The 25,774-nt window shown below is 43.7% G+C and overlaps 1 long non-coding RNA gene across 2 annotated transcripts in view; it reads left to right on the top strand.

Annotated features, from left to right (window-relative positions):
- Window positions 1–14,380: 14,380 nt before the first annotated feature.
- The window catches only part of LOC307187746, a 432,323-nt gene continuing 420,929 nt past the window's right edge, over window positions 14,381–25,774 (top strand). For both annotated transcript variants that reach the window (XR_013828697.1, XR_013828698.1), the window contains exons 1-2: window positions 14,381–14,454; window positions 17,531–17,616. This is a non-coding gene — a long non-coding RNA (uncharacterized lncRNA). The remainder of the gene's footprint in view (window positions 14,455–17,530; window positions 17,617–25,774) is intronic.

Here is a 25,774-nt window from a genome sequence, read left to right as displayed (position 1 = left end):
CACCCGAGTACCAGGGGAGGAAAACTGAGACATATTTGAACACGTCTCCCGTTCACATGGTTGATCATACTTGGGTTCCACATGCATGTTTTAGCTGAAGGAAGAATACCTTAAACCTGGAGAGCTAAGACCCGTGTAATGGGTACCATGCAATATGACTTCAAGGGGTCTTCATTTGCTCACCGAACCTCTCCAATCCTATCACTGCTGCGTTTATGCCCCTGTACACATGCTTGATTCTCTTTCGGAGACATAGCAATCCATAGGTTTTAAGATACTTACTAGTCAGGTACATTCTTAGGCGTTTAATATGCGGTGTTGAGTCCATTTCGTTGAGCAAGGAGTAGCTCTTGTCTATTCCATATTTGACTTAAGGAACTTTATCTGTGCTCATTTCAATCTCTGGTTTTATGCAGCACCCCAACTCACCTTTACCCTTAAGCAAGCATAAGTTGGTTTTCTAAACTTGAGACCCTGTTCTGTTCTGTAATTCCGTTCCTGTGTAGCCAAGTTTACATTCCGTGTATTACTGATATCTTATGATGTTTCTTTTTCTGTGTGACTTATTTCAGTTAGAATCATCATACCTGAATCCACTCATTGTGATGCTAAGGGCCTGATGACACAGATTTCATTGCTGAGTGATATTGCTTTGTAAGTAAATACCACAACTTCTTTATCCATTTTTCACTTTCTGCGATGTTGAACTTGTACTGTAAACGAGGTTCTTGTAAACAAAGCCGTTCCAAACTTTGGGGTGGCTGTGTCTTTTTGATTTTAATTTCCCTAAGCTATAGGACCATAAGTGGAAGTGCCCTAGGTTCTGTTGCTTTGTTTTTTAGATGTTTCAGGAAACACCATACACTTCTCCCGAGTGGTTGTTGGCAATTTACATCCTGCCCATCAGCATAACAAGGCTCCCAGTTCTCCATGGCCTGTCCTGCCTTTCTGGATTTTACACTTTTTTCAGATGGCCCTTTTGACCGGGGGTAAGTGAGACTTCATTGTAGTGCAGATTTCCTTTGCAAGCTTGCTTGTTTGGCCAAAAAGGGCGTATGCGTTTTTTCCTGAATATATTCAGGAAAAAACGCATACGCCCTTTTTGGCCAAGTGCATCATTGTGGACGTTCTGCCTCTTTTCCTATGCTTTCAATGCAATTCCAGTCTACCTCCTGAAATCGGTTTCCTGCAATTCTGCCCCGCTTTCAAGTCCTCTTGGCAGCCTTACTTCAGTCTATTTTTGGACGATAGCTGTCATTTATAACTCTGCAGGTTTGTGAATTACAGTGCCCCTGAGCTCCTTTCTTCAACTCTCTTTCTTGTGACCTGGCCGCAACACCGCAGGATGGCTTCAGGCCCTAATCTGGTTCCGGCCCGGCATGCTGAGCCTTTGGTTAATTCCTCTTCCTGGTGGGAAATGAGAGTTAAATTTGCCCGTCCAGACACCTCCAGCTAGCCTCTCATTGGTTCTCGCTATTCCTGTTCATCTTCCGCAGAAATTGCAAACTGGGCCAAACAGGAGGTTAAAGGGACTGACTCTCCAAGTGGGGAGAGTGTTAGTAAAGCGTCTGGAATGTTGCACCCGAGTACCAGGGGAGGAAAACTGAGACATATTTGAACACGTCTCCCGTTCACATGGTTGATCATACTTGGGTTCCACATGCATGTTTTAGCTGAAGGAAGAATACCTTAAACCTGGAGAGCTAAGACCCGTGTAATGGGTACCATGCAATATGACTTCAAGGGGTCTTCATTTGCTCACCGAACCTCTCCAATCCTATCACTGCTGCGTTTATGCCCCTGTACACATGCTTGATTCTCTTTCGGAGACATAGCAATCCATAGGTTTTAAGATACTTACTAGTCAGGTACATTCTTAGGCGTTTAATATGCGGTGTTGAGTCCATTTCGTTGAGCAAGGAGTAGCTCTTGTCTATTCCATATTTGACTTAAGGAACTTTATCTGTGCTCATTTCAATCTCTGGTTTTATGCAGCACCCCAACTCACCTTTACCCTTAAGCAAGCATAAGTTGGTTTTCTAAATTTGAGACACTGTTCTGTTCTGTAATTCAGTTCCTGTGTAGCCAAGTTTACATTCCGTGTATTACTGATATCTTATGATGTTTCTTTTTCTGTGTGACTTACTTCAGTTAGAATCATCATACCTGAATCCACTCATTGTGCTGCTAAGGGCCTGATGACACAGATTTCATTGCTGAGTGATATTGCTTTGTAAGTAAATACCACAACTTCTTTATCCATTTTTCACTTTCTGCGATGTTGAACTTGTACTGTAAACGAGGTTCTTGTAAACAGAGCCGTTCCAAACTTTGGGGTGGCTGTGTCTTTTTGATTTTAATTTCCCTAAGCTATAGGACCATAAGTGGAAGTGCCCTAGGTTCTGTTGCTTTGTTTTTTAGATGTTTCAGGAAACACCATACACTTCTCCCGAGTGGTTGTTGGCAATTTACATCCCGCCCATCAGCATAACAAGGCTCCCTGTTCTCCATGGCCTGTCCTACCTTTCTGGATTTTACACTTTTTTCAGATGGCCCTTTTGACCGGGGGGAAGTGAGACTTCATTGTAGTGCAGATTTCCTTTGCAAGCTTGCTTGGTTGGCCAAAAAGGGCGTATGCGTTTTTTCCTGAATATATTCAGGAAAAAACGCATACGCCCTTTTTGGCCAAGTGCATCATTGTGGACGTTCTGCCTCTTTTCCTATACTTTCAATGCAATTCCAGTCTACCTCCTGAAATCGGTTTCCTGCAATTCTGCCCCGCTTTCAAGTCCTCTTGGCAGCCATACTTCAGTCTATTTTTGGACGATAGCTGTCATTTATAACTCTGCAGGTTTGTGAATTACAGTGCCCCTGAGCTCCTTTCTTCAACTCGCTTTCTTGTGACCTGGCCGCAACACCGCAGGATGGCTTCAGGCCCTAATCTGGTTCCGGCCCGGCATGCTGAGCCTTTGGTTAATTCCTCTTCCTGGTGGGAAATGAGAGTTAAATTTGCCCGTCCAGACACCTCCAGCTAACCTCTCATTGGTTCTCACTATTCCTGTTCATCTTCCGCAGAAATTACAAACTGGGCCAAACAGGAGGTTAAAGGCGCTGACTCTCCAAGTGGGGAGAGTGTTAGTAAAGCGTCTGGAATGTTGCACCCGAGCACCAGGGGAGGAAAACTGAGACATATTTGAACACGTCTCCCGTTCACATGGTTGATCATACTTGGGTTCCACATGCATGTTTTAGCTGAAGGAAGAATACCTTAAACCTGGAGAGTTAAGACCCGTGTAATGGGTACCATGCAATATGACTTCAAAGGGTCTTCATTTGCTCACCGAACCTCTCCAATCCTATCACTGCTGCGTTTATGCCCCTGTACACATGCTTGATTCTCTTTCGGAGACATAGCAATCCATAGGTTTTAAGATACTTACTAGTCAGGTACATTCTTAGGCGTTTAATATGCGGTGTTGAGTCCATTTCGTTGAGCAAGGAGTAGCTCTTGTCTATTCCATATTTGGCTTAAGGAACTTATCTGTGCTCATTTCAATCCCTGGTTTTATGCAGCACCCCAACTCACCTTTCCCCTTAAGCAAGCATAAGTTGGTTTTCTAAATTTGAGACCCTGTTCTGTTCTGTAATTCAGTTCCTGTGTAGCCAAGTTTACATTCCGTGTATTACTGATATCTTATGATGTTTCTTTTTCTGTGTGACTTATTTCAGTTAGAATCATCATACCTGAATCCACTCATTGTGCTGCTAAGGGCCTGATGACATAGATTTCATTGCTGAGTGATATTGCTTTGTAAGTGAATACCACAACTTCTTTATCCATTTTTCACTTTCTGCGATGTTGAACTTGTACTGTAAACGAGGTTCTTGTAAACAGAGCCGTTCCAAACTTTGGGGTGGCTGTGTCTTTTTGATTTTAATTTCCCTAAGCTATAGGATCATAAGTGGAAGTGCCCTAGGCTCTGTTGCTTTGTTTTTTAGATGTTTCAGGAAACACCATACACTTCTCCCAAGTGTCTGTTGGCAATTTACATCCCGCCCATCAGCATAACAAGGCTCCAGGTTCTCAATGGCCTGTTGCCTTTCTGGATTTTACACTTTTTTCAGATGGCCCTTTTGACCGGGGGGAAGTGAGACTTCATTGTAGTGCAGATTTCCTTTGCAAGCTTGCTTGGTTGGCCAAAAAGGGCGTATGCGTTTTTTCCTGAATATATTCAGGAAAAAACGCATACGCCCTTTTTGGCCAAGTGCATCATTGTGGACGTTCTGCCTCTTTTCCTATGCTTTCAATGCAATTCCAGTCTACCTCCTGAAATCGGTTTCCTGCAATTCTGCCCCGCTTTCAAGTCCTCTTGGCAGCCTTACTTCAGTCTATTTTTGGACGATAGCTGTCATTTATAACTCTGCAGGTTTGTGAATTACAGTGCCCCTGAGCTCCTTTCTTCAACTCGCTTTCTTGTGACCTGGCCGCAACACCGCAGGATGGCTTCAGGCCCTAATCTGGTTCCGGCCCGGCATGCTGAGCCTTTGGTTAATTCCTCTTCCTGGTGGGAAATGAGAGTTAAATTTGCCCGTCCAGACACCTCCAGCTAGCCTCTCATTGGTTCTCGCTATTCCTGTTCATCTTCCGCAGAAATTGCAAACTGGGCCAAACAGGAGGTTAAAGGGACTGACTCTCCAAGTGGGGAGAGTGTTAGTAAAGCGTCTGGAATGTTGCACCCGAGTACCAGGGGAGGAAAACTGAGACATATTTGAACACGTCTCCCGATCACATGGTTGATCATACTCTAGGTTCCACATGCATGTTTTAGCTGAAGGAAGAATACCTTAAACCTGGGTAGTTGAAACCCGTGGAATGGGTACCATGCAATATGACTTCAAAGGGTCTTCATTTGCTCACCGAACCTCTCCAATCCTATCACTGCTGCGTTTATGTCCCTGTACACATGCTTGATTCTCTTTTGGAGATATAGCTATCCATAGGTTTTAAGATACTTACAAGTCAGGTACATTCTTAGGCGTTTAATATGCGGTGTTGAGTCCATTTCGTTGAGCAAGGAGTAGCTCTAGTCTATTCCATATTTGGCTTAAGGAACTTTATCTGTGCTCATTTCAATCTCTGGTTTTATGCAGCACCCCAACTCACCTTTACCCTTAAGCAAGCATAAGTTGTTTTTCTAAATTTGAGACCCTGTTCTGTTCTGTAATTCAGTTCCTGTGTAGCCAAGTTTCCATTCCGTGTATTACTGATATCTTATGATGTTTCTTTTTCTGTGTGACTTATTTCAGTTAGAATCATCATACCTGAATCCACTCATTGTGCTGCTAAGGGCCTGATGACATAGATTTCATTGCTGAGTGATATTGCTTTGTAAGTGAATACCACAACTTCTTTATCCATTTTTCACTTTCTGCGATGTTGAACTTGTACTGTAAACGAGGTTCTTGTAAACAGAGCCGTTCCAAACTTTGGGGTGGCTGTGTCTTTTTGATTTTAATTTCCCTAAGCTATAGGACCATAAGTGGAAGTGCCCTAGGTTCTGTTGCTTTGTTTTTTAGATGTTTCAGGAAACACCATACACTTCTCCCGAGTGGTTGTTGGCAATTTACATCCCGCCCATCAGCATAACAAGGCTCCCAGTTCTCCATGGCCTGTCCTGCCTTTCTGGATTTTACACTTTTTTCAGATGGCCCTTTTGACCGGGGGGAAGTGAGACTTCATTGTAGTGCAGATTTCCTTTGCAAGCTTGCTTGGTTGGCCAAAAAGGGCGTATGCGTTTTTTCCTGAATATATTCAGGAAAAAACGGATACGCCCTTTTTGGCCAAGTGCATCATTGTGGACGTTCTGCCTCTTTTCCTATGCTTTCAATGCAATTCCAGTCTACCTCCTGAAATCGGTTTCCTGCAATTCTGCCCCGCTTTCAAGTCCTCTTGGCAGCCTTACTTCAGTCTATTTTTGGACGATAGCTGTCATTTATAACTCTGCAGGTTTGTGAATTACAGTGCCCCTGAGCTCCTTTCTTCAACTCGCTTTCTTGTGACCTGGCCGCAACACCGCAGGATGGCTTCAGGCCCTAATCTGGTTCCGGCCCGGCATGCTGAGCCTTTGGTTAATTCCTCTTCCTGGTGGGAAATGAGAGTTAAATTTGCCCGACCAGACACCTCCAGCTAGCCTCTCATTGGTTCTCGCAATTCCTGTTCATCTTCCGCAGAAATTGCAAACTGGGCCAAACAGGAGGTTAAAGGGACTGACTCTCCAAGTGGGGAGAGTGTTAGTAAAGCGTCTGGAATGTTGCACCCGAGTACCAGGGGAGGAAAACTGAGACCTATTTGAACACGTCTCCCGATCACATGGTTGATCATACTCTAGGTTCCACATGCATGTTTTAGCTGAAGGAAGAATACCTTAAACCTGGGTAGTTGAAACCCGTGGAATGGGTACCATGCAATATGACTTCAAAGGGTCTTCATTTGCTGACCGAACCTCTTCAATCCTATCACTGCTGCATTTATGCCCCTGTACACATGCTTGATTCTCTTTTGGAGACATAGCAATCCATAGGTTTTAAGATATTTACTAGTCAGGTACATTCTTAGGCGTTTAATATGGGGTGTTGAGTCCATTTCGTTGAGCAAGGAGTAGCTCTTGTCTATTCCATATTTGGCTTAAGGAACTTTATCTGTGCTCATTTCAATCTCTGGTTTTATGCAGCACCCCAACTCACCTTTACCCTTAAGCAAGCATAAGTTGGTTTTCTAAATTTGAGACCCTGTTCTGTTCTGTAATTCAGTTCCTGTGTAGCCAAGTTTCCATTCCGTGTATTACTGATATCTTATGATGTTTCTTTTTCTGTGTGACTTATTTCAGTTAGAATCATCATACCTGTATCCACTCATTGTGATGCTAAGGGCCTGATGACACAGATTTCATTGCTGAGTGATATTGCTTTGTAAGTAAATACCACAACTTCTTTATCCATTTTTCACTTTCTGTGATGTTGAACTTGTACTGTAAACGAGGTTCTTGTAAACAGAGCCGTTCCAAACTTTGGTGTGGCTGTGTCTTTTTGATTTTAATTTCCCTAAGCTATAGGACCATAAGTGGAAGTGCCCTAGGTTCTGTTGCTTTGTTTTTTAGATGTTTCAGGAAACACCATACACTTCTCCCGAGTGGTTGTTGGCAATTTACATCCCGCCCATCAGCATAACAAGGCTCCCAGTTCTCCATGGCCTGTCCTGCCTTTCTGGATTTTACACTTTTTTCAGATGGCCCTTTTGACCGGGGGGAAGTGAGACTTCATTGTAGTGCAGATTTCCTTTGCAAGCTTGCTTGGTTGGCCAAAAAGGGCGTATGCGTTTTTTCCTGAATATATTCAGGAAAAAACGCATACGCCCTTTTTGGCCAAGTGCATCATTGTGGACGTTCTGCCTCTTTTCCTATGCTTTCAATGCAATTCCAGTCTACCTCCTGAAATCGGTTTCCTGCAATTCTGCCCCGCTTTCAAGTCCTCTTGGCAGCCTTACTTCAGTCTATTTTTGGACGATAGCTGTCATTTATAACTCTGCAGGTTTGTGAATTACAGTGCCCCTGAGCTCCTTTCTTCAACTCGCTTTCTTGTGACCTGGCCGCAACACCGCAGGATGGCTTCAGGCCCTAATCTGGTTCCGGCCCGGCATGCTGAGCCTTTGGTTAATTCCTCTTCCTGGTGGGAAATGAGAGTTAAATTTGCCCGTCCAGACACCTCCAGCTAGCCTCTCATTGGTTCTCACTATTCCTGTTCATCTTCCGCAGAAATTGCAAAGTGGGCCAAACAGGAGGTTAAAGGGACTGACTCTCCAAGTGGGGAGAGTGTTAGTAAAGCGTCTGGAATGTTGCACCCGAGTACCAGGGGAGGAAAACTGAGACATATTTGAACACGTCTCCCGATCACATGGTTGATCATACTCTGGGTTCCACATGCATGTTTTAGCTGAAGGAAGAATACCTTAAACCTGGGTAGTTGAAACCCGTGGAATGGGTACCATGCAATATGACTTCAAAGGGTCTTCATTTGCTCACCGAACCTCTCCAATCCTATCACTGCTGCGTTTATGCCCCTGTACACATGCTTGATTCTCTTTCGGAGACATAGCAATCCATAGGTTTTAAGATACTTACAAGTCAGGTACATTCTTAGGCGTTTAATATGCGGTGTTGAGTCCATTTCGTTGAGCAAGGAGTAGCTCTTGTCTATTCCATATTTGGCTTAAGGAACTTTATCTGTGCTCATTTCAATCTCTGGTTTTATGCAGCACCCCAACTCACCTTTACCCTTAAGCAAGCATAAGTTGGTTTTCTAAATTTGAGACCCTGTTCTGTTCTGTAATTCAGTTCCTGTGTAGCCAAGTTTCCATTCCGTGTATTACTGATATCTTATGATGTTTCTTTTTCTGTGTGACTTATTTCAGTTAGAATCATCATACCTGAATCCACTCATTGTGATGCTAAGGGCCTGATGACACAGATTTCATTGCTGAGTGATATTGCTTTGTAAGTAAATACCACAACTTCTTTATCCATTTTTCACTTTCTGCGATGTTGAACTTGTACTGTAAACGAGGTTCTTGTTAACAGAGCCGTTCCAAACTTTGGGGTGGCTGTGTCTTTTTGATTTTAATTTCCCTAAGCTATAGGACCATAAGTGGAAGTGCCCTAGGTTCTGTTGCTTTGTTTTTTAGATGTTTCAGGAAACACCATACACTTCTCCCGAGTGGTTGTTGGCAATTTACATCCCGCCCATCAGCATAACAAGGCTCCCAGTTCTCCATGGCCTGTCCTGCCTTTCTGGATTTTACACTTTTTTCAGATGGCCCTTTTGACCGGGGGGAAGTGAGACTTCATTGTAGTGCAGATTTCCTTTGCAAGCTTGCTTGGTTGGCCAAAAAGGGCGTATGCGTTTTTTCCTGAATATATTCAGGAAAAAACGCATACGCCCTTTTTGGCCAAGTGCATCATTGTGGACGTTCTGCCTCTTTTCCTATGCTTTCAATGCAATTCCAGTCTACCTCCTGAAATCGGTTTCCTGCAATTCTGCCCCGCTTTCAAGTCCTCTTGGCAGCCTTACTTCAGTCTATTTTTGGACGATAGCTGTCATTTATAACTCTGCAGGTTTGTGAATTACAGTGCCCCTGAGCTCCTTTCTTCAACTCGCTTTCTTGTGACCTGGCCGCAACACCGCAGGATGGCTTCAGGCCCTAATCTGGTTCCGGTACGGCATGCTGAGCCTTTGGTTATTTCCTCTTCCTGGTGGGAAATTAGAGTTAAATTTGCCCGTCCAGACACCTCCAGCTAGCCTCTCATTGGTTCTCGCTATTCCTGTTCATCTTCCGCAGAAATTGCAAAGTGGGCCAAACAGGAGGTTAAAGGCGCTGACTCTCCAAGTGGGGAGAGTGTTAGTAAAGCGTCTGGAATGTTGCACCCGAGTACCAGGGGAGGAAAACTGAGACATATTTGAACACGTCTCCCGTTCTCATGGTTGATCGTACTTGGGATCCACATGCATGTTTTAGCTGAAGGAAGAATACCTTAAACCTGGAGAGTTGAAACCCGTGGAATGGGTACCATGCAATATGACTTCAAAGGGTCTTCATTTGCTCACCGAACCTCTCCAATCTTATCACTGCTGCGTTTATGCCCCTGTACACATGCTTGATTCTCTTTTGGAGACATAGCAATCCATAGGTTTTACGATACTTACAAGTCAGGTACATTCTTAGGCGTTTAATATGCGGTGTTGAGTCCATTTCGTTGAGCAAGGAGTAGCTCTTGTCTATTCCATATTTGACCTAAGGAACTTTATCTGTGCTCATTTCAATCTCTGGTTTTATGCAGCACCCCAACTCACCTTTACCCTTAAGCAAGCATAGTTGGTTTTCTAAATTTGAGACCCTGTTCTGTTCTGTAATTCAGTTCCTGTGTAGCCAAGTTTACATTCCGTGTATTACTGATATCTTATGATGTTTCTTTTTCTGTGTGACTTACTTCAGTTAGAATCATCATACCTGAATCCACTCATTGTGCTGCTAAGGGCCTGATGACACAGATTTCATTGCTGAGTGATATTGCTTTGTAAGTAAATACCACAACTTCTTTATCCATTTTTCACTTTCTGCGATGTTGAACTTGTACTGTAAACGAGGTTCTTGTAAACAGAGCCGTCCCAAACTTTGGGGTGGCTGTGTCTTTTTGATTTTAATTTCCCTAAGCTATAGGACCATAAGTGGAAGTGCCCTAGGTTCTGTTGCTTTGTTTTTTAGATGTTTCAGGAAACACCATACACTTCTCCCGATTGTCTGTTGGCAATTTACATCCCGCCCATCAGCATAACAAGGCTCCCAGTTCTCCATGGCCTGTCCTGCCTTTCTGGATTTTACACTTTTTTCAGATGGCCCTTTTGACCGGGGGGAAGTGAGACTTCATTGTAGTGCAGATTTCCTTTGCAAGCTTGCTTGGTTGTCCAAAAAGTGCGTATGCGTTTTTTATTCCTGTTCATCTTCCGCAGAAATTGCAAACTGGGCCAAACTGTAGGTTAAAGGCGCTGACTCTCCAAGTGAGGAGAGTGTTAGTAAAGCGTCTGGAATGTTGCACCCGAGTACCAGGGGAGGAAAACTGAGACATATTTGAACACGTCTCCCGTTCACATGGTTGATCATTCTTGGGTTACACATGCATGTTTTAGCTGAAGGAAGAATACCTTAAACCTGGAGAGTTGAGACCCATGGAATGGGTACCATGTAATATGACTTCAAAGGGTCTTCATTTGCTCACCGAACCTCTCCAATCCTATCACTGCTGCGTTTATGCCCCTGTACACATGCTTGATTCTCTTTCGGAGACATAGCAATCCATAGGTTTTAAGATACTTACTAGTCAGGTACATTCTTAGGCGTTTAATATGCGGTGTTGTGTCCATTTCGTTGAGCAAGGAGTAGCTCTTGTCTATTCCATATTTGGCTTAAGGAACTTTATCTGTGCTCATTTCAATCTCTGGTTTTATGCAGCACCCCAACTCACCTTTCCCCTTAAGCAAGCATAAGTTGGTTTTCTAAATTTGAGACCCTGTTCTGTTCTGTAATTCAGTTCCTGTGTAGCCAAGTTTACATTCCGTGTATTACTGATATCTTATGATGTTTCTTTTTCTGTGTGACTTATTTCAGTTAGAATCATCATACCTGAATCCACTCATTGTGATGCTAAGGGCCTGATGACATATATTTCATTGCTGAGTGATATTGCTTTGTAAGTAAATACCACAACTTCTTTATCCATTTTTCACTTTCTGCGATGTTGAACTTGTACTGTAAACGAGGTTCTTGTAAACAGAGGCGTCCCAAACTTTGGGGTGGCTGTGTCTTTTTGATTTTAATTTCCCTAAGCTATAAGACCATAAGTGGCAGTGCCCTAGGCTCTGTTGCTTTGTTTTTTAGATGTTTCAGGAAACACCATACACTTCTCCCGAGTGTCTGTTGGCAATTTACATCCCGCCCATCAGCATAACAAGGCTCCCAGTTCTCCATGGCCTGTCCTGCCTTTCTGGATTTTACACTTTTTTCAGATGGCCCTTTTGACCGGGGGGAAGTGAGACTTCATTGTAGTGCAGATTTCCTTTGCAAGCTTGCTTGGTTGGCCAAAAAGGGCGTATGCGTTTTTTCCTGAATATATTCAGGAAAAAACGCATACGCCCTTTTTGGCCAAGTGCATCATTGTGGACGTTCTGCCTCTTTTCCTATGCTTTCAATGCAATTCCAGTCTACCTCCTGAAATCGGTTTCCTGCAATTCTGCCCCGCTTTCAAGTCCTCTTGGCAGTCTTACTTCAGTCTATTTTTGGACGATAGCTGTCATTTATAACTCTGCAGGTTTGTGAATTACAGTGCCCCTGAGCTCCTTTCTTCAACTCGCTTTCTTTTGAGCTGGCCGCAACACCGCAGGATGGCTTCAGGCCCTAATCTGGTTCCGGTACGGCACGCTGAGCCTTTGGTTATTTCCTCTTCCTGGTGGGAAATGAGAGTTAAATTTGCCCGTCCAGAAACCTCCAGCTAGACTCTCATTGGTTCTCGCTATTCCTGTTCATCTTCCGCAGAAATTGCAAACTGGGCCAAACAGGAGGTTAAAGCACTGACTCTCCAAGTGGGGAGAGTGTTAGTAAAGCGTCTGGAATGTTGCACCTGAGTACCAGGGGAGGAAAACTGAGACATATTTGAACACGTCTCCCATTCACATGGTTGATCATACTTGGGTTCCACATGCATGTTTTAGCTGAAGGAAGAATACCTTAAACCTGGAGAGTTGAGACCCGTGGAATGGGTACCATGCAATATGACTTCAAAGGATCTTCATTTGCTCACCGAACCTCTCCAATCCTATCACTGCTGCGTTTATGCCCCTGTACACATGCTTGATTCTCTTTTGGAGACATAGCAATCCATAGGTTTTACGATACTTACTAGTCAGGTACATTCTTAGGCGTTTAATATGCGGTGTTGAGTCCATTTCGTTGAGCAAGGAGTAGCTCTTGTCTATTCCATATTTGACTTAAGGAACTTTATCTGTGCTCATTTCAATCTCTGGTTTTATGCAGCACCCCAACTCCCCTTTACCCTTAAGCAAGCATAAGTTGGTTTTCTAAATTTGAGACCCTGTTCTGTTCTGTAATTCAGTTCCTGTGTAGCCAAGTTTACATTCCGTGTATTACTGATATCTTATGATGTTTCTTTTTCTGTGTGACTTATTTCAGTTAGAATCATCATACCTGAATCCACTCATTGTGATGCTAAGGGCCTGATGACATAGATTTCATTGCTGAGTGATATTGCTTTGTAAGTAAATACCACAACTTCTTTATCCATTTTTCACTTTCTGCGATGTTGAACTTGTACTGTAAACGAGGTTCTTGTAAACAGAGGCGTCCCAAACTTTGGGGTGGCTGTGTCTTTTTGATTTTAATTTCCCTAAGCTATAAGACCATAAGTGGCAGTGCCGTAGGCTCTGTTGCTTTGTTTTTTAGATGTTTCAGGAAACACCATACACTTCTCCCGAGTGTCTGTTGGCAATTTACATCCCGCCCATCAGCATAACAAGGCTCCCAGTTCTCCATGGCCTGTCCTGCCTTTCTGGATTTTACACTTTTTTCAGATGGCCCTTTTGACCGGGGGGAAGTGAGACTTCATTGTAGTGCAGATTTCCTTTGCAAGCTTGCTTGGTTGGCCAAAAAGGGCGTATGCGTTTTTTCCTGAATATATTCAGGAAAAAACGCATACGCCCTTTTTGGCCAAGTGCATCATTGTGGACGTTCTGCCTCTTTTCCTATGCTTTCAATGCAATTCCAGTCTACCTCCTGAAATCGGTTTCCTGTAATTCTGCCCCACTTTCAAGTCCTCTTGGCAGCCTTACTTCAGTCTATTTTTGGACGATAGCTGTCATTTATAACTCTGCAGGTTTGTGAATTACAGTGCCCCTGAGCTCCTTTCTTCAACTCGCTTTCTTGTGACCTGGCCGCAACACCGCAGGATGGCTTCAGGCCCTAATCTGGTTCCGGCACGGCACGCTGAGCCTTTGGTTATTTCCTCTTCCTGGTGGGAAATGAGAGTTAAATTTGCCCGTCCAGACACCTCCAGCTAGTCTCTCATTGGTTCTCGCTATTTCTGTTCATCTTCCGCAGAAATTGCAAACTGGGCCAAACAGGAGGTTAAAGGCGCTGACTCTCCAAGTGGGGAGAGTGTTAGTAAAGCGTCTGGAATGTTGCACCCGAGTACCAGGGGAGGAAAACTGAGACATATTTGAACACGTCTCCCGTTCACATGGTTGATCATACTTGGGTTCCACATGCATGTTTTAGCTGAAGGAAGAATACCTTAAACCTGGAGAGTTGAGACCCGTGGAATGGGTACCATGCAATATGACTTCAAAGGGTCTTCATTTGCTCACCGAACCTCTCCAATCCTATCACTGCTGCGTTTATGCCCCTGTACACATGCTTGATTCTCTTTCGGAGACATAGCAATCCATAGGTTTTAAGATACTTACTAGTCAGGTACATTCTTAGACGTTTAATATGCGGTGTTGAGTCCATTTCGTTGAGCAAGGAGTAGCTCTTGTCTATTCCATATTTGACTTAAGGAACTTTATCTGTGCTCATTTCAATCTCTGGTTTTATGCAGCACCCCAACTCACCTTTCCCCTTAAGCAAGCATAAGTTGGTTTTCTAAATTTGAGACCCTGTTCTGTTCTGTAATTCAGTTCCTGTGTAGCCAAGTTTACATTCCGTGTATTACTGATATCTTATGATGTTTCTTTTTCTGTGTGACTTATTTCAGTTAGAATCATCATACCTGAATCCACTCATTGTGATGCTAAGGGCCTGATGACATAGATTTCATTGCTGAGTGATATTGCTTTGTAAGTAAATACCACAACTTCTTTATCCATTTTTCACTTTCTGCGATGTTGAACTTGTACTGTAAACGAGGTTCTTGTAAACAGAGGCGTCCCAAACTTTGGGGTGGCTGTGTCTTTTTGATTTTAATTTCCCTAAGCTATAGGACCATAAGTGGCAGTGCCCTAGGCTCTGTTGCTTTGTTTTTTAGATGTTTCAGGAAACACCATACACTTCTCCCGAGTGGTTGTTGGCAATTTACATCCCGCCCATCAGCATAATAAGGCTCCCAGTTCTCCATGGCCTGTCCTGCCTTTCTGGATTTTACACTTTTTTCAGATGGCCCTTTTGACCGGGGGGAAGTGAGACTTCATTGTAGTGCAGATTTCCTTTGCAAGCTTGCTTGGTTGGCCAAAAAGGGCGTATGCGTTTTTTCCTGAATATATTCAGGAAAAAACGCATACGCCCTTTTTGGCCAAGTGCATCATTGTGGACGTTCTGCCTCTTTTCCTATGCTTTCAATGCAATTCCAGTCTACCTCCTGAAATCGGTTTCCTGCAATTCTGCCCCGCTTTCAAGTCCTCTTGGCAGCCTTACTTCAGTCTATTTTTGGACGATAGCTGTCATTTATAACTCTGCAGGTTTGTGAATTACAGTGCCCCTGAGCTCCTTTCTTCAACTCGCTTTCTTTTGAGCTGGCCGCAACACCACAGGATGGCTTCAGGCCCTAATCTGGTTCCGGTACGGCACGCTGAGCCTTTGGTTATTTCCTCTTCCTGTTGGGAAATGAGAGTTAAATTTGCCGGTCCAGACACCTCCAGCTACCCTCTCATTGGTTCTCGCTATTCCTGTTCATCTTCCGCAGAAATTGCAAACTGGGCCAAACAGGAGGTTAAAGGCGCTGACTCTCCAAGTGGGGAGAGTGTTAGTAAAGCGTCTGGAATGTTGCACCCGAGTACCAGGGGAGGAAAACTGAGACATATTTGAACACGTCTCCCGATCACATGGTTGATCATACTCTGGGTTCCACATGCATGTTTTAGCTGAAGGAAGAATACCTAAAACCTGGGTAATTGAAACCCGTGGAATGGGTACCATGCAATATGACTTCAAAGGGTCTTCATTTGCTCACCGAACCTCTCCAATCCTATCACTGCTGCGTTTATGCCCCTGTACACATGCTTGATTCTCTTTCGGAGACATAGCAATCCATAGGTTTTAAGATACTTACTAGTCAGGTACATTCTTAGGCGTTTAATATGCGGTGTTGAGTCCATTTCGTTGAGCAAGGAGTGGCTCTTGTCTATTCCATATTTGGCTTAAGGAAATTTATCTGTGCTCATTTCAATCTCTGGTTTTATGCAGCAACCCAACTCACCTTTCCCCTTAAGCAAGCATAAGTTGGTTTTCTAAATTTGAGAACCTGTTCTGTTTTGGAATTCAGTTCCTGTGTAGCCAAGTTTACATTCCATGTATTAGTGATATCTTATGATGTTTCTTTTTCTGTGTGACTTATTTCAGTTAGAATCATCGTACCTGAATCTACTCATTATGCTGCTACGTGCCTGATGACATAGATTTCATTGCTGAGTGATACTGCATTGTACGTAAATACCACAAGTTCTTTATCCATTTTTCACTTTCTGCGATGTTGAACTTGTACTGTAAACGAGGTTCTTGTAAACAGAGCCGTTCCAAACTTTGGAGTGGCTGTGTCTTTTTGATTTTAATTTCCCTAAGCTATAGGACCATAAGTGGAAGTGCCCTAGGCTCTGTTGCTTTGTTTTTTAGATGTTTCAGGAAACACCATACACTTCTCCCAAGTGTCTGTTGGCAATTTACATCCCGCCCATCAGCATAACAAGGCTCCCAGTTCTCAATGGCCTGTCCTGCCTTTCTGGATTTTACACTTTTTTCAGATGGCCCTTTTGACCAGGGGGAAGTGAGACTTCATTGTAGTGCAGATTTCCTTTGCTTGCTTGCTTGGTTGGCCAAAAAGGGCGTATGCGTTTTTTCCTGAATATATTCAGGAAAAAACGCATACGCCCTTTTTGGCCAAGTGCATCATTGTGGACGTTCTGCCTCTTTTCCTATGCTTTCAATGCAATTCCAGTCTACCTCCTGAAATCGGTTTCCTGCAATTCTGCCCCGCTTTCAAGTCCTCTTGGCAGCCTTACTTCAGTCTATTTTTGGACGATAGCTGTCATTTATAACTCTGCAGGTTTGTGAATTACAGTGCCCCTGAGCTCCTTTCTTCAACTCGCTTTCTTTTGAGCTGGCCGCAACACCGCAGGATGGCTTCAGGCCCTAATCTGGTTCCGGCATGGCACGCTGAGCCTTTGGTTAATTCCTCTTCCTGGTGGGAAATGAGAGTTAAATTTGCCCGTCCAGACACCTCCAGCTAGTCTCTCATTGGTTCTCGCTATTCCTGTATATCTTCCGCAGAAATTGCAAACTGTGCCAAACAGGAGTTTAAAGGGCCTGACTCTCCAAGTCAGGAGAGTGTTAGTAAAGCGTCTGGAATGTTGCACCCGAGTACCAGGGGAGGAAAACTGAGACATATTTGAACACGTCTCCCGTTCACATGGTTGATCATACTTGGGTTCCACATGCATGTTTTAGCTGAAGGAAGAATACCTTAAACCTGGAGAGTTGAGACCCGTGGAATGGGTACCATGCAATATGACTTCAAAGGGTCTTCATTTGCTCACCGAACCTCTCCAATCCTATCACTGCTGCGTTTATGCCCCTGTACACATGCTTGATTCTCTTTCGGAGACATAGCAATCCATAGGTTTTAAGATACTTACTAGTCAGGTACATTCTTAGGCGTTTAATATGCGGTGTTGAGTCCATTTCGTTGAGCAAGGAGTAGCTCTTGTCTATTCCATATTTGACTTAAGGAACTTTATCTGTGCTCATTTCAATCTCTGGTTTATGCAGCACCCCAACTCACCTTTACCCTTAAGCAAGCATAAGTTGGTTTTCTAAATTTGAGACCCTGTTCTGTTCTGTAATTCAGTTCCTGTGTAGCCAAGTTTACATTCCGTGTATTACTGATATCTTATGATGTTTCTTTTTCTGTGTGACTTACTTCAGTTAGAATCATCATACCTGAATCCACTCATTGTGCTGCTAAGGGCCTGATGAAACAGATTTCATTGCTGAGTGATATTGCTTTTTAAGTAAATACCACAACTTCTTTCCATTTTTCACTTTCTGCGATGTTGAACTTGTACTGTAAACGAGGTTCTTGTAAACAGAGCCGTTCCAAACTTGGGGTGGCTGTGTCTTTTTGATTTTAATTTCCCTAAGCTATAGGCCCCTAAGTGGAAGTGCCCTAGGCTCTGTTGCTTTGTTTTTTAGATGTTTCAGGAAACACCATACACTTCTCCCGAGTGGTTGTTGGCAATTTACATCCCGCCCATCAGCATAACAAGGCTCCCAGTTCTCCATGGCCTGTCCTGCCTTTCTGGATTTTACACTTTTTTCAGATGGCCCTTTTGACCGGGGGGAAGTGAGACTTCATTGTAGTGCAGATTTCCTTTGCAAGCTTGCTTGGTTGGCCAAAAAGGGCGTATGCGTTTTTTCCTGAATATATTCAGGAAAAAACGCATACGCCCTTTTTGGCCAAGTGCATCATTGTGGACGTTCTGCCTCTTTTCCTATGCTTTCAATGCAATTCCAGTCTACCTCCTGAAATCGGTTTCCTGCAATTCTGCCCCGCTTTCAAGTCCTCTTGGCAGCCTTACTTCAGTCTATTTTTGGACGATAGCTGTCATTTATAACTCTGCAGGTTTGTGAATTACAGTGCCCCTGAGCTCCTTTCTTCAACTTGCTTTCTTGTGACCTGGCCGCAACACCGCAGGATGGCTTCAGGCCCTAATCTGGTTCCGGCACGGCACGCTGAGCCTTTGGTTATTTCCTCTTCCTGGTGGGAAATGAGAGTTAAATTTGCCCGTGCCAACACCTCCAGCTAGTCTCTCATTGGTTCTCGCTATTCCTGTTCATCTTCCGCAGAAATTGCAAAACTGGGCCAAACAGGAGGTTAAAGGCGCTGACTCTCCAAGTGGGGAGAGTGTTAGTAAAGCGTCTGGAATGTTGCACCCGAGTACCAGGGGAGGAAAACTGAGACATATTTGAACACGTCTCCCGTTCACATGGTTGATCATTCTTGGGTTCCACATGCATGTTTTAGCTGAAGGAAGAATACCTTAAACCTGGGTAGTTGAAAGCCGTGGAATGGGTACCATGCAATATGACTTCAAAGGGTCTTCATTTGCTCACCGAACCTCTCCAATCCTATCACTGCTGCGTTTATGCCCCTGTACACATGCTTGATTCTCTTTCGGAGACATAGCAATCCATAGGTTTTAAGATACTTACTAGTCAGGTACATTCTTAGGCGTTTAATATGCGGTGTTGAGTCCATTTCGTTGAGCAAGGAGTAGCTCTTGTCTATTCCATATTTGACTTAAGGAACTTTATCTGTGCTCATTTCAATCTCTGGTTTTATGCAGCACCCCAACTCACCTTTACCCTTAAGCAAGCATAAGTTGGTTTTCTAAATTTGAGACCCTGTTCTGTTCTGTAATTCAGTTCCTGTGTAGCCAAGTTTACATTCCGTGTATTACTGATATCTTATGATGTTTCTTTTTCTGTGTGACTTATTTCAGTTAGAATCATCATACCTGAATCCACTCATTGTGATGCTAAGGGCCTGATGACATAGATTTCATTGCTGAGTGATATTGCTTTGTAAGTAAATACCACAACTTCTTTATCCATTTTTCACTTTCTGCAATGTTGAACTTGTACTGTAAACGAGGTTCTTGTAAACAGAGGCGTCCCAAACTTTCGGGTGGCTGTGTCTTTTTGATTTTAATTTCCCTAAGCTATAGGACCATAAGTGGCAGTGCCCTAGGCTCTGTTGCTTTGTTTTTTAGATGTTTCAGGAAACACCATACACTTCTCCCGAGTGTCTGTTGGCAATTTACATCCCGCCCATCAGCATAACAAGGCTCCCAGTTCTCCATGGCCTATCCTGCCTTTCTGGATTTTACACTTTTTTCAGATGGCCCTTTTGACCGGGGGGAAGTGAGACTTCATTGTAGTGCAGATTTCCTTTGCAAGCTTGCTTGGTTGGCCAAAAAGGGCGTATGCGTTTTTTCCTGAATATATTCAGGAAAAAACGCATACGCCCTTTTTGGCCAAGTGCATCATTGTGGACGTTCTGCCTCTTTTCCTATGTTTTCAGTGCAATTCCAGTCTACTTCCTGAAATCGGTTTCCTGCAATTCTGCCCCGCTTTCAAGTCCTCTTGGCAGCCTTACTTCAGTCTATTTTTGGACGATAGCTGTCATTTATAACTCTGCAGGTTTGTGAATTACAGTGCCCCTGAGCTCCTTTCTTCAACTTGCTTTCTTGTGACCTGGCCGCAACACCGCAGGATGGCTTCAGGCCCTAATCTGGTTCCGGCACGGCACGCTGAGCCTTTGGTTATTTCCTCTTCCTGGTGGGAAATGAGAGTTAAATTTGCCCGTCCAGACACCTCCAGCTAGTCTCTCATTGGTTCTCACTATTCCTGTTCATCTTCCGCAGAAATTGCAAACTGGGCCAAACAGGAGGTTAAAGGCGTTGACTCTCCAAGTGGGGAGAGTGTTAGTAAAGCGTCTGGAATGTTGCACCCGAGTACCAGGGGAGGAAAACTGAGACATATTTGAACACGTCTCCCGTTCACATGGTTGATCATACTTGGGTTCCACATGCATGTTTTAGCTGAAGGAAGAATACCTTAAACCTGGAGAGTTGAGACCCGTGTAATGGGTACCATGCAATATGACTTCAAAGGGTCTTCATTTGCTCACCGAACCTCTCCAATCCTATCACTGCTGCGTTTATGCCCCTGTACACATGCTTGATTCTCTTTCGGAGACATAGCAATCCATAGGTTTTAAGATACTTACTAGTCAGGCACATTCTTAGGCGTTTAATATGCGGTGTTGAGTCCATTTCGTTGAGCAAGGAGTAGCTCTTGTCTATTCCATATTTGACTTAAGGAACTTTATCTGTGCTCATTTCAATCTCTGGTTTTATGCAGCACCCCAACTCACCTTTACCCTTAAGCAAGCATAGTTGGTTTTCTAAATTTGAGACCCTGTTCTGTTCTGTAATTCAGTTCCTGTGTAGCCAAGTTTACATTCCGTGTATTACTGATATCTTATGATGTTTCTTTTTCTGTGTGACTTACTTCAGTTAGAATCATCATACCTGAATCCACTCATTGTGCTGCTAAGGGCCTGATGACACAGATTTCATTGCTGAGTGATATTGCTTTGTAAGTAAATACCACAACTTCTTTATCCATTTTTCACTTTCTGCGATGTTGAACTTGTACTGTAAACGAGGTTCTTGTAAACAGAGGCGTCCCAAACTTTAGGGTGGCTGTGTCTTTTTGATTTTAATTTCCCTAAGCTATAGGACCATAAGTGGCAGTGCCCTAGGCTCTGTTGCTTTGTTTTTTAGATGTTTCAGGAAACACCATACACTTCTCCCGAGTGTCTGTTGGCAATTTACATCCCGCCCATCAGCATAACAAGTCTCCCAGTTCTCCATGGCCTGTCCTGCCTTTCTGGTTTTTACACTTTTTTCAGATGGCCCTTTTGACCGGGGGGAAGTGAGACTTCATTGTAGTGCAGATTTCCTTTGCAAGCTTGCTTGTTTGGCCAAAAAGGGCGTATGCGTTTTTTCCTGAATATATTCAGGAAAAAACGCATACGCCCTTTTTGGCCAAGTGCATCATTGTGGACGTTCTGCCTCTTTTCCTATGCTTTCAATGCAATTCCAGTCTACCTCCTGAAATCGGTTTCCTGCAATTCTGCCCCGCTTTCAAGTCCTCTTGGCAGCCTTACTTCAGTCTATTTTTGGACGATAGCTGTCATTTATAACTCTGCAGGTTTGTGAATTACAGTGCCCCTGAGCTCCTTTCTTCAACTCGCTTTCTTGTGACCTGGCCGCAACACCGCAGGATGGCTTCAGGCCCTAATCTGGTTCTGGCCCGGCACGCTGAGCCTTTGGTTAATTCCTCTTCCTGGTGGGAAATGAGAGTTAAATTTGCCCGTCCAGACACCTCCAGCTAGCCTCTCATTGGTTCTCGCTATTCCTGTTCATCTTCCGCAGAAATTGCAAACTGGGCCAAACAGGAGGTTAAAGGGACTGACTCTCCAAGTGGGGAGAGTGTTAGTAAAGCGTCTGGAATGTTGCACCCGAGTACCAGGGGAGGAAAACTGAGACATATTTGAACACGTCTCCCGATCACATGGTTGATCATACTCTAGGTTCCACATGCATGTTTTAGCTGAAGGAAGAATACCTTAAACCTGGGTAGTTGAAACCCGTGGAATGGGTACCATGCAATATGACTTCAAAGGGTCTTCATTTGCTCACCGAACCTCTCCAATCCTATCACTGCTGCGTTTATGCCCCTGTACACATGCTTGATTCTCTTTCGGAGACATAGCAATCCATAGGTTTTAAGATACTTACAAGTCAGGTACATTCTTAGGCGTTTAATATGCGGTGTTGAGTCCATTTCGTTGAGCAAGGAGTAGCTCTTGTCTATTCCATATTTGACTTAAGGAACTTTATCTGTGCTCATTTCAATCTCTGGTTTTATGCAGCACCCCAACTCACCTTTACCCTTAAGCAAGCATAAGTTGGTTTTGTAAATTTGAGACCCTGTTCTGTTCTGTAATTCAGTTCCTGTGTAGCCAAGTTTCCATTCCGTGTATTACTGATATCTTATGATGTTTCTTTTTCTGTGTGACTTATTTCAGTTAGAATCATCATACCTGAATCCACTCATTGTGCTGCTAAGGGCCTGATGACATAGATTTCATTGCTGAGTGATATTGCTTTGTAAGTGAATACCACAACTTCTTTATCCATTTTTCACTTTCTGCGATGTTGAACTTGTACTGTAAACGAGGTTCTTGTAAACAGAGCCGTTCCAAACTTTGGGGTGGCTGTGTCTTTTTGATTTTAATTTCCCTAAGCTATAGGACCATAAGTGGAAGTGCCCTAGGTTCTGTTGCTTTGTTTTTTAGATGTTTCAGGAAACACCATACACTTCTCCCGAGTGGTTGTTGGCAATTTACATCCCGCCCATCAGCATAACAAGGGTCCCAGTTCTCCATGGCCTGTCCTGCCTTTCTGGATTTTACACTTTTTTCAGATGGCCCTTTTGACCGGGGGGAAGTGAGACTTCATTGTAGTGCAGATTTCCTTTGCAAGCTTGCTTGGTTGGCCAAAAAGGGCGTATGCGTTTTTTCCTGAATATATTCAGGAAAAAACGCATACGCCCTTTTTGGCCAAGTGCATCATTGTGGACGTTCTGCCTCTTTTCCTATGCTTTCAATGCAATTCCAGTCTACCTCCTGAAATCGGTTTCCTGCAATTCTGCCCCGCTTTCAAGTCCTCTTGGCAGCCTTACTTCAGTCTATTTTTGGACGATAGCTGTCATTTATAACTCTGCAGGTTTGAGAATTACAGTGCCCCTGAGCTCCTTTCTTCAACTTGCTTTCTTGTGACCTGGCCGCAACACCGCAGGATGGCTTCAGGCCCTAATCTGGTTCCGGCACGGCACGCTGAGCCTTTGGTTAATTCCTCTTCCTGATGGGAAATGAGAGTTAAATTTGCCCGTCCAGACACCTCCAGCTAGTCTCTCATTGGTTCTCACTATTCCTGTTCATCTTCTGCAGAAATTGCAAACTGGGCCAAACAGGAGGTTAAAGGGACTGACTCTCCAAGTGGGGAGAGTGTTAGTAAAGCGTCTGGAATGTTGCACCCGAGTACCAGGGGAGGAAAACTGAGACATATTTGAACACGTCTCCCGTTCACATGGTTGATCATACTTGGGTTCCACATGCATGTTTTAGCTGAAGGAAGAATACCTTAAACCTGGAGAGTTAAGACCCGTGTAATGGGTACCATGCAATATGACTTCAAAGGGTCTTCATTTGCTCACCGAACCTCTCCAATCCTATCACTGCTGCGTTTATGCCCCTGTACACATGCTTGATTCTCTTTCAGAGACATGGCAATCCATAGGTTTTAAGATACTTACTAGTCAGGTACATTCTTAGGCGTTTAATATGCGGTGTTGAGTCCATTTCGTTGAGCAAGGAGTAGCTCTTGTCTATTCCATATTTGACTTAAGGAACTTTATCTGTGCTCATTTCAATCTCTGGTTTTATGCAGCACCCCAACTCACCTTTACCCTTAAGCAAGCATAGTTGGTTTTCTAAATTTGAGACCCTGTTCTGTTCTGTAATTCAGTTCCTGTGTAGCCAAGTTTACATTCCGTGTATTACTGATATCTTATGATGTTTCTTTTTCTGTGTGACTTACTTCAGTTAGAATCATCATACCTGAATCCACTCATTGTGCTGCTAAGGGCCTGATGACACAGATTTCATTGCTGAGTGATATTGCTTTGTAACTAAATACCACAACTTCTTTATCCATTTTTCACTTTCTGCGATGTTGAACTTGTACTGTAAATGAGGTTCTTGTAACAGAGCCGTTCCAAACTTTGGGGTGGCTGTGTCTTTTTGATTTTAATTTCCCTAAGCTATAGGACCATAAGTGGAAGTGCCCTAGGTTCTGTTGCTTTGTTTTTTAGATGTTTCAGGAAACACCATACACTTCTCCCTAGTGTCTGTTGGCAATTTACATCCCGCCCATCAGCATAACAAGGCTCCCAGTTCTCCATGGCCTGTCCTGCCTTTCTGGATTTTACACTTTTTTCAGATGGCCCTTTTGACCGGGGGGAAGTGAGACTTCATTGTAGTGCAGATTTCCTTTGCAAGCTTGCTTGGTTGGCCAAAAAGGGCGTATGCGTTTTTTCCTGAATATATTCAGGAAAAAACGCATACGCCCTTTTTGGCCAAGTGCATCATTGTGGACGTTCTGCCTCTTTTCCTATGCTTTCAATGCAATTCCAGTCTACCTCCTGAAATCGGTTTCCTGCAATTCTGCCCCGCTTTCAAGTCCTCTTGGCAGCCTTACTTCAGTCTATTTTTGGACGATAGCTGTCATTTATAACTCTGCAGGTTTGTGAATTACAGTGCCCCTGAGCTCCTTTCTTCAACTCGCTTTCTTGTGACCTGGCCGCAACACCGCAGGATGGCTTCAGGCCCTAATCTGGTTCCGGTACGGCACGCTGAGCCTTTGGTTATTTCCTCTTCCTGGTGGGAAATGAGAGTTAAATTTGCCCGTCCAGACACCTCCAGCTAGCCTCTCATTGGTTCTCGCTATTCCTGTTCATCTTCCGCAGAAATTGCAAACTGGGCCAAACAGGAGGTTAAAGGCGCTGACTCTCCAAGTGGGGAGAGTGTTAGTAAAGCGTCTGGAATGTTGCACCCGAGTACCAGGGGAGGAAAACTGAGACATATTTGAACACGTCTCCCGTTCACATGGTTGATCATACTTGGGTTCCACATGCATGTTTTAGCTGAAGGAAGAATACCTTAAACCTGGAGAGTTGAGACCCGTGTAATGGGTACCATGCAATATGTCTTCAAAGGGTCTTCATTTGCTCACCGAACCTCTCCAATCCTATCACTGCTGCGTTTATGCCCCTGTACACATGCTTGATTCTCTTTCGGAGACATAGCAATCCATAGGTTTTAAGATACTTACTAGTCAGGCACATTCTTAGGCGTTTAATATGCGGTGTTGAGTCCATTTCGTTGAGCAAGGAGTAGCTCTTGTCTATTCCATATTTGACTTAAGGAACTTTATCTGTGCTCATTTCAATCTCTGGTTTTATGCAGCACCCCAACTCACCTTTACCCTTAAGCAAGCATAGTTGGTTTTCTAAATTTGAGACCCTGTTCTGTTCTGTAATTCAGTTCCTGTGTAGCGAAGTTTACATTCCGTGTATTACTGATATCTTATGATGTTTCTTTTTCTGTGTGACTTACTTCAGTTAGAATCATCATACCTGAATCCACTCATTGTGCTGCTAAGGGCCTGATGACACAGATTTCATTGCTGAGTGATATTGCTTTGTAAGTAAATACCACAACTTCTTTATCCATTTTCCACTTTCTGCGATGTTGAACTTGTACTGTAAACGAGGTTCTTGTAAACAGAGGCGTCCCAAACTTTAGGGTGGCTGTGTCTTTTTGATTTTAATTTCCCTAAGCTATAGGACCATAAGTGGCAGTGCACTAGGCTCTGTTGCTTTGTTTTTTAGATGTTTCAGGAAACACCATACACTTCTCCCGCGTGTCTGTTGGCAATTTACATCCCGCCCATCAGCATAACAAGGCTCCCAGTT

Source organism: Stenella coeruleoalba (assembly GCF_951394435.1).
Source record: "Stenella coeruleoalba genome assembly, chromosome: 6".
Taxonomy (NCBI): Eukaryota; Metazoa; Chordata; class Mammalia; order Artiodactyla; family Delphinidae; genus Stenella; species Stenella coeruleoalba.
Note: the sequence above shows the minus strand (reverse complement) of the source record. Positions and strands in the feature narration are given on the sequence as shown.